This window comes from Salvelinus namaycush, chromosome 4 (genome assembly GCF_016432855.1).
Source record: "Salvelinus namaycush isolate Seneca chromosome 4, SaNama_1.0, whole genome shotgun sequence".
NCBI lineage: Eukaryota > Metazoa > Chordata > Actinopteri > Salmoniformes > Salmonidae > Salvelinus > Salvelinus namaycush.
In genome coordinates, this window is record NC_052310.1 from 46,217,201 (window position 1) to 46,235,023 (window position 17,823).

General features: G+C 40.3%; 1 protein-coding gene across 1 annotated transcript in view; it reads right to left on the reverse strand.

Annotated features, from left to right (window-relative positions):
- LOC120045893 (receptor-type tyrosine-protein phosphatase epsilon-like) overlaps positions 1 to 17,823 on the reverse strand; it is a 126,716-nt gene that overhangs the window by 47,363 nt on the left and 61,530 nt on the right. The gene's annotated exons all lie outside the window — the stretch shown is intronic.

Here is a 17,823-nt window from a genome sequence, read left to right on the forward strand (position 1 = left end):
GAATTGACAGTATTTCATTCCAATGTGCTCTAAACGACTAAGTGTTGCTACACATTGTTGCATTTTGGAATCTGAGCGCCCAAAACAAAGCATTGACAGTGGCGTTACTTTATGGCTCTAGCAGTGTACGAAGGAAAAAGCATGGCACTGAGTGCCTACTCACTCCATCTCGCTCTCCCAGCCCCAGAGCTCCTCTACCCACAAGTGGAAACACAAAGCCAGATTGTTAGCACCCGGCCACTGAGACAGAGCAGAGGTGAGTCAGTGAGCTTAGCTGGAGAAGCCTTCTCATACAGAGCTGTGATGGGAAAATGGGGCCTCTAGGAAAAAGGGAAGAACTATTGTGCAATGTCAGTTTTCTACTGATTCAAAATAATGGACGAGAACCTGGGACAGATAAGGAGCTTCTATTGGGTTACATGATAATGATCACATTCAAAAACTTCTGACACAGATTATACAAACAGTTACTTATCCCTGTTGATGGTACATGACTTTCACTGTTCATTGGCTTACTTTAGCGATGCACGATATATCGGTCAGCATATCGGAAACGGACAATATTAACTAAAAATGCCAACATCGGCATCGGCCCGATGTCTAGTTTAAAGCCGATGTGCAAAACCGATGTCAAAGCTGACGTGCATACCTACAGTTGAAGTCGGAAGTTAACATACACCTTAGCCAAATACATTTAAACTTAGTTTCACAATTCCTGACATTTAATCCAAGTAAAAATTCCCTGTCTTAGGTCAATTAGGGTCACCACTTTATTTTAAGAATGTGAAATGTCAGAATAATAGTAGAGAGAATGATTTATTTCAGCTTTTATTTCTTTCATCACATTCCCAGTGGGTCAGAAGTTTACGTACACTCAATAAGTATTTGGTAGCCTTGCCTTTAAATTGTTTAACTTAGGTCAAACGTTTCGGGTAGCCTTCCACAAGCTTCCCACAATAAATTGGCCGAATTTTGGCCCATTCCTCCTGACAGAGCTGGTAAAACTGAGTCAGGTTTGTAGGCCTCCTTACTCGCACACACTTTTTCAGTTCCGCCCACATTGAGGTCAGGGCTTTGTGATGGCCACTCCAATACCTTGACTTTGTTGTCCTTAAGCCATTTTGCCACAACTTTGGATGTATGCTTGGGGTCATTGTCCATTTGGAAGACCCATTTGCGACCAAGCATTAACTTCCTGACTGATGTCTTGAGATCTTGCTTCAATATATCCACATAATTTTCCTCCCTCATGATGCCATCTATTTTCTGAAGTGCACCAGTCCCTCCTGCAGCAAAGCACCCCCACAACATGATGCTGCCACCCCCGTGCTTCACGGATGGGAATGGTGTTCTTCGGCTTGCAAGCATCCCCCTTTTTCCTCCAAACATAACGATGGTCATTATGACCAAACAGTTCTATTTTTGTCAGACCAGAGGACATTTCTCCAAAAAGTACTATCTTTGTCCCCATGTGCAGTTGCAAACCGTAGTCTGGCTTATTTATGGCGGTTTTGGAGCAGTGGCTTCTTCCTTACTGAACAGCGTTTCAAGTTATGTCGATATAGGACTTGTTTTACTGTGGATATAGATACTTTTGTACCTGTTTCCTCCAACATCTTCACAAGGTCCTTTGCGGTTGTTCTGGGATTGATTGGGACTTTTCGCACCAAAGTACGTTCATCTCTAGGAGACAGAAGGTATGACGGCTGCGTGGTCTCATGGTGTTTATACTTGCGTACTATTGTTTGTACAGATGAACGTGGTACCTTCAGGTGTTTGGAAATTGCTCCCAATGATGAAAAGACGTGGAGGTATACACTTTTTTTCTGAGGTCTTGGCTGATTTCTTTTGATTTTCCCATGATGTCAAGCAAAGAGGCACTGAGTTTGAAGGTAGGCTTTGAAATACATTCACAGGTACACCTCCAATTGACTCAAATTATGTCAATTAGCCTATCAGAAGCTTCTAAAGCCATGACATAATTTTCTGGAATTTTCCAAGCTGTTTAAAGGCACAGTCAACTTAGTGTATGTAAACTTCTGACCCACTGGAATTGTGATACAGTGAATTATAAGTGAAAAAATCTGTCTCTAAACAATTGTTGGAAAAATGACTTGTGTCATGCACAAAGTAGATGTCCTAACCGACTTGCCAAAACTATAGTTTGTTAACAAGAAATGTGTGGAGTGGTTGAAAAACGAGTTTTAATGACTCCAACCTAAGTGTATGTAAACTTCCGACTTCAACTGTATATAACGTAGTTAGATGACATAATGACACCACAAAAAATACAGCGCAGAACAAAAGCAGACACAGAACAAAAGCATACACAGAACAAAAGCAGAAAAATACTAAGCGCACACTTCCAACAACTAAACAAATTCAAGTAGAGCAGTCATTTGAAAGAGTAAGAACATTTCAGCGAGACAACTCAAAAGACAAAATCCATTAACACCAAGATAATGGAATTCATTGCCCTTTGACAATCAACCGTTCTCTGTTGTGGATGATGTTGGCTTTCGCCGACTGATGAGCACCTCGAGTCCCAGTACACACTACCAAGTAGGCGCTATTTTTCAGATGTTGCCCTACCGGAGTTACACAGTATTAATGAAATGCACATCTATGAGCTACTTGCTATGGGTGTCACTGCTATTAGCTTCAGAATTGACATTTGGACCAGCGATGTCAGCCCCATGAGCATGCTGAGTATGACAACACAGTGGGTCGACGAGGATTTCGTACTGATGAAAGCCGTATTGCATGCTCAAGAATGTGCTGGCTCTCATTCCACTGCTGCCATTTCAATGGCATTTGAGAACATGTTTGAAACTTGGAAGCATGAACACACTCCTAGCGCTATTCAAACAACTGATTCGAGAAATAAGCTCATCAACTGTGTCATAACGTTGCCCTGTTGGGTGAGGTTTATGACCCCCCCATAAATACCTTTCCCCCCTTTCTCTCCACTCTACAGAATAGACTCTTGGAAAGCCCTTTGTTAACATTGAGAGAGTATGGTAACATCAAAAGGTTGGGGAATAGAACAAGATTTCCCTTTCTCAAGCAGTTGAAAGTGTCAGTTGGTACTTAAAGAATATGATGTCAGATCAGTTGGTGTCTGGGACATTATATCTGATGATAGGATGACATAACTTGTATCTTGGAAAGTCTACACATTCTAGTTATCAGATTCACATGGAATTGTTGTGCAATTTAAATTTTAAATATGAAACTATTTGTGAAAAGATGAAATGTAATTTTAGCTTCAAAATGAGAGAATTGTTTTCATTAGTAAACTATGCTCACTCAGTGTCCACGCCCAAGGGAACAGACATTGGTTGAGAACTATGAAACTCGCTCTTCTCTCCCCCAGTACAAAAGCCTGTTGAAGTCAACCATAGTTCCTGATGACGTGAGGACTGGTGTCCATTCATTTAAAGGGCTAATTTCAACTACAACTTAACATTTAGTTCCAGAAATGTTAGGACTTTCGACTAGAACAGCCAGAATACAGTGTGAGCTGATTGTGGCAACTTGGTATGAACTTTGAACGATTATTCACTAAATAAGAAGTGATACCTCCTAGATGTCGAGTTATCAGCTGCAGCTGAAAACGTACGTGGTCTAGGAAAGGACAGATCTCCTAATAACGGCAAGGTACTTTAACGTATCCGCTCTATAACACTACGATCAGAAAGATTCTTCAAAGGACAATGGCGATCTCTGCTGGGTAACCAGTCTTCCATCTTCGACCCATCTATCGAAGCGCAGCTCAGTGTAAATATATCTTGCATTTTCGTTTTCCGAATGGGTGGTTATTAGAAGGCATACGATTCTGTATTTACGGTAGCATAGCTTCTCAAGGTCCGATAGAGACCCAATCCCTTTGTCCCTCAGTCTTCCCACTCTTTCATTCAAACCCAACCCCCTTCCTTTGTGTAACCAGCCGTCATATCGGGTTAGCACTAGGGGCTTTTTATGACGTGATTAGTAATCGATGTATGATCTTTCCTGTGTATATATGTAATTCTGTGTGATTATTTATGTATTTAGTAAATAAATAATTAAGCCAATTTGTGTTTTGCTGATTCAACTTATAAGCTAGGGTTCGTGCAGATAACCAAGTACTGAATAAGGTGACGATTAATAATTGACTGCTATTGATAGTAAAGATCTTCAGATCTTTAAGAGAGTGGATTCGGGAGATAACCGATCTATATAAATGAATGCTTCCGCGGTGCCCCAGGTTATTAATGGCTTAATTGTTGCATGGTTGAATTAAATCACGTAATCAATTAAACGTTAGGTAATTGATTTGATAAAATAGCATGTCATATAATTTAATCATAGTCAGAGACACGACAACTGCGTCTGCAGCAGGCGTGATACCCTCTATCATGGCATTGAAACGCCTGCACAACCAAAACAAGTACAACAGCACTGAACGTCACAAAATATAGTAAAGTTATTACAATTGCACTCCGTACTTGTAATCCAAGAATGTGAAAAACTAAATTGTAGATGAACAATTGCACAATAACAAGCAAAGCTAAACATGATAAAACATTTCCCTCAATCCTTGATCACCACGCTGTGCACAGTAGCCTGCAAGAGTCCAGCAGATACAGTAACAGGAGCCCCACACTGACACAGGACCATCACTGATGGCACAGCCCCACCCCCTGACCAGGTCGTGCACAAACAAATCACATTAGAGAAGCTGTCAGTCAAATATGAATCATAGTGTATCCCGGCAGAAATGGCTCTGTGAGTGATCTCTGGAGCTGGAAAGATAATGCTGCTTTAGCTTTCTACTGGACTTTTACTAACGTTTCGTCACTATGATATTATTTACAGACGAGGAAGGGAATGAAGTAAAGCAGTACTTGCAATTGAAAAATATGTGAATGTCAATGACCAACTATTATCTGGGGCTAGATCAGTCACATTACCCTAACGTGGAATATCGCTAAGCGTACACTATGTCGGGAGTTTTTCAGGAAAATAATAAACCAAATGGAGCTAAGCACAGGAAAACCTGGTAAGTCTGCTTTCCACCAGACACTGGGAGATGAATTCACCTTTCAGCAGGACAATAACAATAAACAATAAAACACAAGGCCAAATCTACACTGGATTTGCTTACCAAGAAGACGGTGATTGTTCCTGAGTGGCCAAGATACAGATTTGACTTAAATCTGCTAGAAAATCTATGGCAAGACTTGAATATGGTTGTCTAGCAATGATCAACAACCAATTTGACAGAGCTTGAAGCATTTTGAAAATAATAAGCAGATAATGGACAATCCAAGTGTGCAAAGCTTTTAGAGACTTAAAGAGAAAGACCCACAGCTGTAATCACTGCCAAAGCTGATTCTAACATGTATGTTAGAATCCTTACAGTGGGAATTCTTGGAGTGCATTCGGAAAGAATTCAGACCCCTTGACTATTTCCACATTTTGTTACATTACAGCCTTATTTTAAAATGGATTAAATAAATGTTTTTCCTCATCTACACACAATACCCCATAATCACCAAGCAAAAACAGGTTTTTAGACATTTTAGCAAATGTATTCAAAATAAAAAACTGAAATATCTTATTTACATAACTACTCAGACCATTTGCTATGATACTCAAAATTGAGCTCAGGTGCATCCTGTTTCCATTGATCATCCTTGAGGTGTTTCTACAACTTGATTGGAGTCCACCTGTGGTAAATTCAATTGATTGGACATGATTTGGAAAGGCACACACCTGTCTATATAAGGTCCCACAGTTGACAGTGCATGTCAGAGCAAAAACCAAGCCATGAGGTTAAAGGAATTGTCAGTAGAGCTCCAAGACAGCATTGTGTCGAGGCACAGATCTGGGGAAGAGTACCAAAACATTTCTGCAGCATTGAAGGTCTTCAACAACACAGTGGCCTCCGTCATTCTTAAAGTTTGGAACCACCAAGACTCTTCCTAGAGATGGCTGCCCGGCTAAACTGAGCAATCAGGGAAGAAGGACCTTGGTCAGGGAGGTTACTAAGAACCCAATGGTCACTCTGAAAGAGTTCATCTGAAGATGGGAGAACCTTCCAGAAGGATAACCATCTCTGCAGCACTCCACCAATCAGGCCTTTATGGTAGAGTGGCCAGACGGAAACCACTTCTCAGTAAAAAGGCAAATGACAGCCAGCTTGGAGTTTGTAAAAAGGCACCTAAAGGACTCTCAGACCATGATAAACAAGATTCTCTGGTCTGAGGAAACCAAGATTGAGCTCTTTGGCCTGAATGCCAAGCATCACGTCTGGAGGAAACCAGGCACCGCTGATCACCTAGCCAATACCATCCTTACGGTGAAGCATGGTTGTTGCAGCATCATGCTGTGGGGATGTATTTCAGCGGCAGGGACTGGGAGACTAGTCAGGATCGAGGGAAAGATGGAGCAAAGTACAGGAGAAATCATTGATGAAAACCTGCTCCAGAGCGCTCAGGATCTCAGACTGGGGCGAAGGTTCACCTTCCAACAGGACAACAACCCTAAGCACACAGCCAAGACAACGCAGGAGTGACTTCGGGACAAGTCTCTGAATGTCCTTGAGTGGCCCAGCCAGAGCCCAAACATGTCTGTAGAGACCTGAAAATAGCTGTGCAGCGAAGCTCCTCATCCAACCTGACAGAGCTTGAGAGGATCTGCAGAGACGAATTGGAGAAACAACCCAAATACAGTTGTGCCAAGATTGTAGCGTCATACCCAAGAAGACTTGAGGCTGTAATCGCTGCAAAAAGGAGCTTCAACAAAGTACAGAGTAAAGGGTCTGAATACTTATGTAAATGTGATATAAGTTTGCAACAACAAAACAATTTAACCAGTTTTTCCTTTGTCATTATGGATTGATGAGGACTTTTTTTCTTTCTTTAATCCATTTTAGAATAAGGCTGTAACATAACAAAATGTGGAAAAAGTCAAGGGGTTTGAATACTTTCCGAAGGCACTGTGTGTGTGTGTGTGTGTGTGTGTGTGTGTGTGTGTGTGTGTGTGTGTATATACAGTGTATATATATATATATATATACACACACACTCTCAACCTGATGCAGCACTCCATCACTCTCCTTAATTCAAAAAGCCCTTACACAGCCCGGAGGTGTGTTGGGTCATTGCCCTTTTGAAAAACAAATGATAGTCCCACTAAGCGCAAACCAGATGTGATGGCATATCGCTGCAGAATGCTGTGGTAGCCATGCTGGTTAAGTGTGCCTTGAATTCTAAACCAATCACAAACATTGTCACCAGCAAAGCACCATCACACCTCCTCCATGCTTCACGGTGAAAACCACACGTGATGATCATCACTTCACCTACTCTGCGTCTCACAAAGACATGGCGGTTGGAACCAATAATCTCAAATTTGCACTCATCAGACCAAAGGACAGATTTCCACCAGTCTAATGTCCATTGCTCGCTTCCTATTATTGGAGTCCTTTAGTAATGGTTTCTTTGCAGCAATTCGACCATGAAGGCTTGATTCACACAGTCTCCTCTGAACAGTTGATGTTGAGATGTGTCTGTTACTTGAACTTTGTGAAGCATTTATATGGGCTGCAATTTCTGAGGCTGGTAACTCTAATGAACGTATCCTCTGCAGCAGAGGTAACTCTGGGTCTTCCTTTCCTGTGGCGGTCCTCATGAGAGCCAGTTTCATCATAGCACTTGATGGTTTTTGTGATGACACTTGAAGAAAAAAGTTCAAAGTTCTTGACATTTCCGGATTGACTGACCTTCATGTCTTAAAGTAATGATGGACTGTCGTTTCTCTTTGCTTATTTGAGCTGTTCTTGCCATAATATGGACTTGGTCTTTTACCAAATAGGGATATATTCTGTATACCACCCCTACTTTGTCACAACACAACTAACTGATTGGCTCAAACGCATTAAGGAAAGAAATTCCACAAATGTACTTTTAACAAGGCACACCTGTTAATTGAAATGCATTCCAGGTGACTACCTCATGAAGCTGGTTGAGGGAATGCCAAGAGTGTGCAAAGCTGTCATCAAGGCAAAGGGTGGCTACTTTGAAGAATCTCAAATCTAAAATATATTTTGATTTGTTTAACACTTTTTTGGCTACTACATGATTCCATGTGTTATTTCATCATTCTGATATCTTCACTATTATTAAACAATGTAGAAAATAGTACAACTGAAGAAAAACCCTTGAATGAGTAGGTTTCTCCAAACTTTTGACTGGTACATATATATATATATATATATATACAGTATATATCTTCTGTATATATATATATATATATTTTTTATTTTTTATTTTAGTTATTTAGCATATGCTCTTGTCCAGAGTGACTTACTTAGTGCATTCATCTTAAGATAGCTAGGTGGTACAACCACATATATATATTTGATATGCTATATATGAGCACATTACCAAGCAGCCAACCTGCTTGCACAAATACCATGCAATTACTGTAAAATACAAACACCATCTTGCCTCAATGAATTTAATTAATTCTACCATTCATTTGTTCATTACAATATCTGAAAAAATATTACAGTAAGAGCATTGGTATCATGAACCTGATTATGGTAACATTGTGTACTATAAATTTACAGCATTATACTGGCAGCAGAGTTGCCAGCAAACAACTGTAATTTTATAATACAGCTGTGTTGCTGTAGTGATTACAGTATGCTACAGTATAATGCTGTATTGTATAATACCACTGTTTTTCTTACTGTAAATAATTTTACAGCATCCCTGCTGTATAGAAAACATACAGTATTTAGTTGGCAACTCTGATGTCAATATAATGCTGTATATTACAGGGAAAGATTTTACAGTGTAAAGTAGACACATGCTATAGGCCAGAATAATTACTCAATTTGCCCATTGACTAAGAGAGAGGACATACGCCAGTCATTAAGATTGTATGTGTGAAGTCATCGTGTAGCACTCCTCTGTGACTTGATCATTCATTCATACTTACTTACAAACACACAGCATCAAGTAGTGCATAAGCCATGCATAGCCTACACATAGCAGCCAAAACATTGGTTGGAAAATATTTCAAAATAATGTGACATTTTAAATGCCGGTGTTGGATTACAAATGCATTGTAGGCTTCTTAGTTAATGACATAAGACAATGTTGTATTTTAAGGGAAGTGTCTTGCTAGTTGCTCCACTACGAGGCATCTTTAAGCAGAAAGAGTTAAAAAGGCTATTCCACGTACATGTCGATATATTTCTGGGATGCAGGATAGGAAATCAAGCTATAGGTTCACAGAGAACAGCTGATCTTATGGTAAGGTGTTTAACATTCCTTGTCACTAACATCTGTGGTTGTGGTTTCTAGACATACTGAACACGGATGTGTGGGGACGTTTGAGGAGGTTTTGCCAAGTGGATGTGTGGAGATGTGCCTTTGAAATGCTAATGCTAGATTCATATTCATCACAGATATTGCATTTCATGTCATAAATGACTGTGATCGATTTAGAGTGTGGATGGAAGAGCAAAGAAAACCTCAACCAATGACTCCAGAGATCCCCACCCTTGAGTTTTAGGGGACCAAAAATTACACTTCTAGGCCACAGCCAAGGCGGGACCAGGAACCGGCAAACATAATCATTACAATTACAACTCAACGTATCCTCCTACAATGTGGGGTCCAACTTTATCAGAACACTTCACATGTTCATCATGCTGAAAAATAAACATTACAGTTATTTAACAATGATGGGAAATACATGGTAACTAGTGTCATAATTATTTTACAATTTAGTAATTTTGCATACGCTCATACCCAGAGTGCATACATTTTTCGTACTGGTCCCACGTGCGAATCAAACAACTCTGGCGTTGTAAGTGCCATGCTCTACCAACTGAGCCACACGGGAATCATAAAACATACTGTACTTTACAGTTTCAGTTTCTAGGAGGCCATTCAAGAACTACGCAGCACCGTCATCTTTTAAAATGTTTCAAATTAGCTTCTCACAGCTGGGTTTCATGACTGCTTAAATTAAGTTTTAAAGAAACAGCTCTTTGTGTTAGCTTGCAGACGGGCACAGTAAAGTGAAAAGACACTTCCTTCTCTCCCTCAACATTTACTCACTTGCATTCCCTATAAATGAACATCCTCTCCACTGAGTCAGATCAGGACACATCAAGTTGTTTAATGATATCTGATGTAGAACACACAACAGTCAATCACAACTTGTCGATGTGGTCATCCTGTTGATGACCTTGCTCTCTGTGATGCTGCTATAAACTGTCTATTACAGTGATCTTATAGCAAGGCCCAATGATGATAACAGAGACAGAGGTTTTGTAAGGCAGTGCACTATAACTGACACATCCCAGTCCCACATCCCACAATCCATATAAGGAGCATGGGCAATTCCATTCCCACACAGTTTATCATTATGATTACAAGGAAACGTTGTGTATTTTTTTGGAAAGCCAACCTCCTCCCACAGCTTTCACTACGGGGAAGTGAAAGACCAGGCATAACTCATCAACTTGGTTTGCTCTAGTGTGACTAATGCACTGTAACATGCAAACTCAGGTTGATACTTCATTGTGTCATGTTTCCTCTCCCCCAGGGACAGATTTAGCATATGCACATGCACACAAGTGCATACAAGGTCTCTCTGCCTCTCCTCTCTCTCTCCATTTTACTTTCTCTCACCCCAACAGGCCTCTTAGCAGCAGAAGACTTCTTAAGCATCCTACTTCAAGGACACAAGGCAGACTAAATAAAATATGTAACAACATTCTAGAGCCTCTTAACTTCATCATCCCAATTGTAATTACCCAGCTGCTCACAAACAGATGTATGGTAGCAATAAGCTCAGATGCACCCTTCAATCTTAGCTTTAGTAGAACACACACCAGGGTGGTTTGCAATTGTCAGTCAATCCATATGGTCTGCAATATATGTCAAATGAGCCAAGTAGGAGCATACTACCAGGGGTTGAAACATAAACCGGGTGGATTGTATCAGCACATGTGGGTATACAGGGCAGTTAAAAATAAACTGTACATTTTCTATGAGATTTCATAAAGTTTTATATAAGCCAGCGACTTTAACACTTCCTGACAATACTATGCAACTCAATCCTTGCAAAGATTTTAATGAACGAAACCCAAAATCTTGCAGCATACTCCAAGCAGAATATGAATAATGAAAGATGGACAATGTAGCCTTTGTTTATTTCCCTGCGATTTGCAAACACAGTGAAGTGAACACGGCTTCCCAGTGTCCTCCCTATTGATGGAATGGTAAACAGTTCACAGCCAATTCCCACTTCAGATTAGAAGGGAAAATGGCTAAATTGACCTCTATCTAGACTAATTCTCCTCAGAGATGGACAATTCATCCATATCCACTCCCTCTCATCTAATCTCTCCCTCTCACCCTCCCCTTTTCATCCATCCCATGTCCAACTGCATACCTGATGGGACTGTAAAGGCTGCAGGATTAGATTTTATAGCTGTAATATAATTGTGCTTCTATGGCAACCATTGCCATCTGCCTGAGGAATAATTCAATCTGAATCTTTTCAGCAAACAATGTCAGAGCACGGAAGTGGATCTTGACATTCATATAACAACCCTGGGCAACCATGGGCGTGTTCAGTATGTGTTCTAGTGTATGAACCTAGTGAACAGAAAGAGCAGTGATACCTTTACTCTCAAGATAATAAAAATAAGTGATTCATTCAACTACACATTTATTTAACCTATTCTGTGGTGTCAAATTGGTGCCGATAAAGAAAAGGAGATGAAGAGATACTCATGCATTGATTTAGCCAATGGTTCAGCCTTACTGAATGTGGTCACTGGTTACTTGAGTCAAGATGAGGAAGTACATAAGCTTAGTACATAGGTTCAGTCAATGCTAAACCATTTTGAGTGAACTTAAACCAATAGTAACTCAAGATTCTAATAATCTGAACTAGTACTTCTGCTAAATTATTTCAATTAGCCCTTCCTTCCTCTTCCTTGTAAGAGTAGACACAGTATATTGAATGCTGAGGAGATACCAAACCGTTTGGTAAAATGTTTTGTCCAATCAAAAGCATAAAGAGTAATGTTGTTACTCCATGGGAATAGTACGTATTTGTAAAGGTCCAAGTTACACACAAAATACACATACAGTATAAACTATGCCATTTGTTTGAAATGTCTGTCTTTAACTGAATTGCAATTCAGCAAAAGCCAAACCTGTGAAACACTGTTATTGAAGTGATTACCCACTACCCGGAATGTGAATCAGGACATGGAAAAAAGTAATCATGAAATGAATCATCTCCATTTGAGCAACACGTATCTAATCCCATCCCACATATCTCCAGGTCTGGAAAAAAGCCAATATATTATTCATCGACTTCTGGATGAAGCATCTGTTTATCAGTCTAAAATGATCTAGCTTTATTTTGGTCATTTGATCAGGGATAGAACTGAAGGACATTACAGCACTGATATTGTGAATGAATAACATCTATAATTCATGTGTGAGAATACTGATTAATTTGAATGCTAGGCCTATGTCACATATTGGACCAATTACTGCCAAATGTACCTCAGAGTCTATTTGCTGTTATACAGGCTAATAGGGTTTCTTCACATAAAACAGAGAAATGACTTGTTGCACATGGTATATCCTTTCAATGATGTGCCTTTGTTAAGAGGATTTTTAGAAAGGTATGTAAACAAATCACAGCACACATTCAATCAATCCAGTCCCCCAGAAACCTGTCTGAAAGGTTAAATGCAGGCTCCTGTTATGAACATGACAGGAGAATCAATATTACCTAAATGAAGAGCACACATAAATGTATTTATGCAATGGGTGGGTCTAAACCTTGGACACTGATTGGTTAAAAGCTATGACGTTGAAATGCCTTTTTACTGTGTTGCCTCTCACTACGCAATCCAATGTCTCATCAGCCCAGGCAGGGAAATTATAGACTTGATCTCCACTATAAAAAGCATCTAGACATTATCTCACATTTCTTTAAGACTAACATGTTGTTTTCAACAGCAGAGATTTGTATAAACCTTGCTGTCTATCTCTCCGACATTTGCAACATTGTTTCAATATTCAGATTCGATCTCCAACTGTCCCATAGTAAAGAACGTGTAGGGTTCGTGATTCGGGCCGAGAGAGAGGCAGGCAGCTTTTCTCAGCCAGTCGAAATCATGAATCAGCTGGCATAATTTTTATGGATATATACAAAGAAATGTCAATTGAAAAAAGGTCAAACGAAACGAAGTGCAGCTAGTTTGCAGTCTTTCCAGCTTCAGTTTGAAGTTATTGTGTTAGCTGTGTTGTTGGCTAGCTCCTCTAAACAACAGTGTCCTAAAGAGAGCACATTTTCTGTGCCAGGCGAAATCGTGCCTCATTAGGTCATTGTTACGGATGTCTCCAAATAAATGTCACTGGCAAACAGCTTAAACAAATGCAGCTACTGTTGTTATTCTGTCTGCACTGTTGGACTTGACTGTAAATTAGCCGTAGTTGGCTAGCTACAGTGGTTTGCAAAATTATTTACCCCCCTTGGCATTTTTCCTATTTTGTTGCCTTACAACCTGGAATGAAAATAGATTTTTGTGGGGTTTGTATCATTTGATTTACACAACATGCCTACCACTCTGAAGATGCTAAATATTCTTTGTGAAACAAACAAGAAATAAGACAAAAAAACAGAACTTGAGCGTGCATAACTATTCACCCCCCCCAAAGTCAATACTTTGTCAAGACACCTTTTGCAGCAATTACAGCTGCAAGTCTCTTGGGGTATGTCACTATAAGTTGGCACATCTAGCCACTGGGATTTTTGCCCATTCTTCAAGGCAAAACTGCTCCAGCTCCTTCAAGTTGGATGGGTTCCGCTGGTATACAGCAATCTTTAAGTCATACCACAGATTCTCAATTGGATTGAGGTCTGGGCTTTGACTAGGCCATTCCAAGACATTTAAATGTTTCCCCTTAAACCTCTCGAGTGTTGCTTTAGCAGTATGCTTAGGGTCATTGTCCTGCTGGAAGGTGAACCTCCGTCCCAGTCTCAAATCTCTGGAAGACTGAAACAGGTTTCCCCTCAAGAATTTCCCTGTATTTAGCGCCATCCATCATTCCTTCAATTCTGACCAGTTTCCCAGTCCCTGCCAATGAAAAACATCCCCACAGCATGATGCTGCCACCACTATGCTTCACTGTGGGGATGGTGTTCTCGGGGTGATGAGAGGTGTTGGGTTTGCGCCAGACATAGCATTTTCCTTGATGGCCAAAAAGCTACATTTTAGTCTCATCTGACCAGAGTACCTTCTTCCATATGTTTGGGGAGTCTCCCACATGCCCTTTGGCGAACACAAACGTGTTTGCTTATTTTTTCCTTTAAGCAATGGCTTTTTTCTGGCCACTCTTCCGTAAAGCCCAGCTCTGTGGAGTGTACGGCTTAAAGTGGTCCTATGGATAGATACTCCAATCTCCGCTGTGGAGCTTTGCAGCTCCATCCGGGTTATCTTTGGTCTCTTTGTTGCCTCTCTGATTAATGCCCTCCTTGCCTGGCCCTCTCTTGGCAGGTTTGTTGTGGTGCCATATTCTTTCCTTTTCTTAATAATGGATTTAATGGTGCTCCATGGGATGTTCAAAGTTTCTGTTATTGTTTTAGAACCCAACCCTTATCTGTGCTTCTCCACAAGTTTGTCCCTGACCTGTTGGGAGAGCTTCTTGGTCTTCATGGTGCCACTTGCTTGGTGGTTCCCCTTGCTTAGTGGTGTTGCAGTCTCTGGGGCCTTTCAGAACAGGTGTATATATACTGAGATCATGTGACAGATCATGTGACACTTAGATTGCACACAGGTGGGCTTTATTTAACTAATTATGTGACTTCTGAAGGTAATTGGTTGCACCAGATCTTATTTAGGGGCTTCATTACAAAGGGGATGAATACTATGCACGCACCACTTTTCTGTTTAAAAAAAAATAATTAAACAAGTATTTTTTTTTACATTTCACATAACCAATTTGGACTATTTTGTATGTCCATTACTTGAAATCCAAATAAAAATCAATTTAAATTACAGGTTGTAATACAACAAAATAGGAAAAAACGCCAAGGGGGATGAATACTTTTGCAAGGCACTGTAGCAATAGCAAGCAAGGGATAAGAACGTTGCCAGCCAGTATGGCAATTGGAACATTTAGAATGAACGACTGAGTCATGTTCATATACACAGAACAAAAAGACTGAATGACTGGGTCGGTCTCTAGCAACCGAACCAATGGAATGAACGACCAGCCGGATTGGGTAGCAACCCTACATTTGTGTCGGGACTATATCTTGTGGAAGGATGAAATAGTATATATAAATTCAGCAAAATAAAGTTTTTAATTAAAATATGTCAATCATTATTTTAATATGTTGGTAACCCATTATATAAAAGTGATAATGCCCGAGAAGCTGATATTTGGAGGATATATTGGCACTGGTTTGCAGGCCTGAGACGAACACCCATGCCAATGTATCCTCCATACACCAGCTTCTCGAGCGTTATCACTTAAGTATACAATGGGTGGGTCTAATCCTGCACGTAGATTGATTAAAACCACATTCTAGCCGGTGCCTATTCCACAAATGACCACCGGCTAATGCTATTACGTTGAAACGCCTATTTACTCTGTTCCATCTGACTGCGCAATCCACTGTCTATCAGTCCAGCAAGACCATTTATAAAGTTGATCTCCACTGTAAAAAGCATCTAGCCATTATCTCCCATTTCTTTTAGACTAGCCATTGGTTTTCAATAGCAGAGATGTGTATAAACCTTGCTGTCTGTTGCTCTGACATTGGCAACATTGTTTCAATATTGAAATTCGATCTCCAGCTGTCCCATAGTAAAGAACATGTAGGGGTTGGGAGTCGAGACGAGAAATACAGGCAGGCAGCTTTTATCAGCCAGTCGAAATCACGAATCAGCATAGTTTTTATGGATATATACAAAGTCAATAGAAAACAGGTGAAACGAAATGCAGCTAGTTTGCAGTCTTCCCAGCTTCGGTTTGACTTGAGTGGGTTAGCTGTGTTGTTGGCTAGCTCCTATGAAGAGCAGTGTCCTGATGAGAGCACATGTTCTATGCCAGGTGAAATATCGCATCATTAGCTAATTGTTATGAATGTCTCCAAATAAATGTCACTAGAAATAAATGTCTCCAAATAACCATTGCAATAGAACATTTAGAACAAAACGTTTGGGTCACGTCCATAACTATAGAATAAACATACTTAACGACCAGCCTGGCTTGGGTAGCAACCCTAGATTTGTGTCGGGGATATATATTGTGGAAGGATGAAATGGTATGAAAAATTCATAAAAATAACGTTTTTTAATGAAAATATGTCAATCATTATGTTAATATGTTGGTAACCCTTTGTATAAAAGTGATAATGCCCTCGAAGGTGGTGTTTGGAGGATATATTGGCATGGTTTGCCAGCCCTTGTAGAAACCCATGTCAATAGATAACATATCTACTGCACCCCTACCAATTACAGTATCGAGCAATTTCTTAGATACACAGCTAGAATATCTACTTTTAAAAGATGCACATGTCTCATACAGCATCTATCATTGAAGGTGGTCAAGGGTGAACCACAGTTGTGACATTAGGCAACCTGCTGCTGTATTGGGTAGCCTACAAATAAATATACAATGTGTTCTCTGCTCCTCGCCCCTGCCTGATTCCGTCTAAACCGGGTGGGCTAACCTCAACACCCTGTCCTTAGTGACGGTGTAAGATACTGCTGGTGAATATGAGCTTCTGAAGGCTCAGAAAAGTGCCATTTAATCAGGTTTAGATCCACAGTTATCAAACGTTATCAATGAATGCATTCGTGAACATTCTTGGTGGTCGCAAGAGGAACGGGTTTGCTCTACCTACTGTGTAGACGTCGCCAACCTCGTATCATGCCAATTTAAGGAACTGCGGTACGCAAAATATTGAATTATTCATGTTGCATTCAAAGCAAGCACACAATATGCCTGCTACATGGACAATATGAGAATAGATGTTTTGACATCTGCCATATATAAATGCGCTAGGCCTATTCACAGTGCTCGTTGACACGATTTGAATTGTAAAACATGATTGGTTGGGTAGGCTATATCGGATACGTCTACATTAGAGAGCTATCTCAGAACTGTTTTTTTTTTTTTGTTCACTAGGCTCAGGCTGCTAGGCTCAGGCTGGCATATGAATAGAAGTGGCATCATCAAAGCAGATACATTCTTACCGTAGATATGTAGGAAATGTGATCTCGCAGCGTCTTGAGGAATTATATGGTTTATTGGCTGAGAAAAAAGCTCAGTATTTTTATTCGCTGGTGTTAATGAGAAGTGGATATGAAAATGAAGACTATCTTCCATGCCGCAAACCTCTTAGGAAAAGATTAATCTTGCTGCCCGGCCGATGATGCCGTAGTACAAAAGTCGCTATGAGCGAAGTAGGCCTGGTCCGTCCCACGGGGCGCATAGGCTACATGAATCTACACCAGGCAGGTAGGAGTGAGCATCACTGCAGAGCGGCGCATCTTCTACATCCCTCAATTCGTAATGATGATAGCTGCTGGACGTTCCATGATAATAATTTTCTCTATGATTCTGTTTTTCCTGTAAACACGCCTACGTATTGAAATTAAAGTGACATCGCACAAGTAGGCTACTAGCATAAGTGTAATAGGCCTAATATATATAATAAACAGGCACGTGGCACATAGCACATGAAGTGAAGAGAATTAAAGTCAGATGA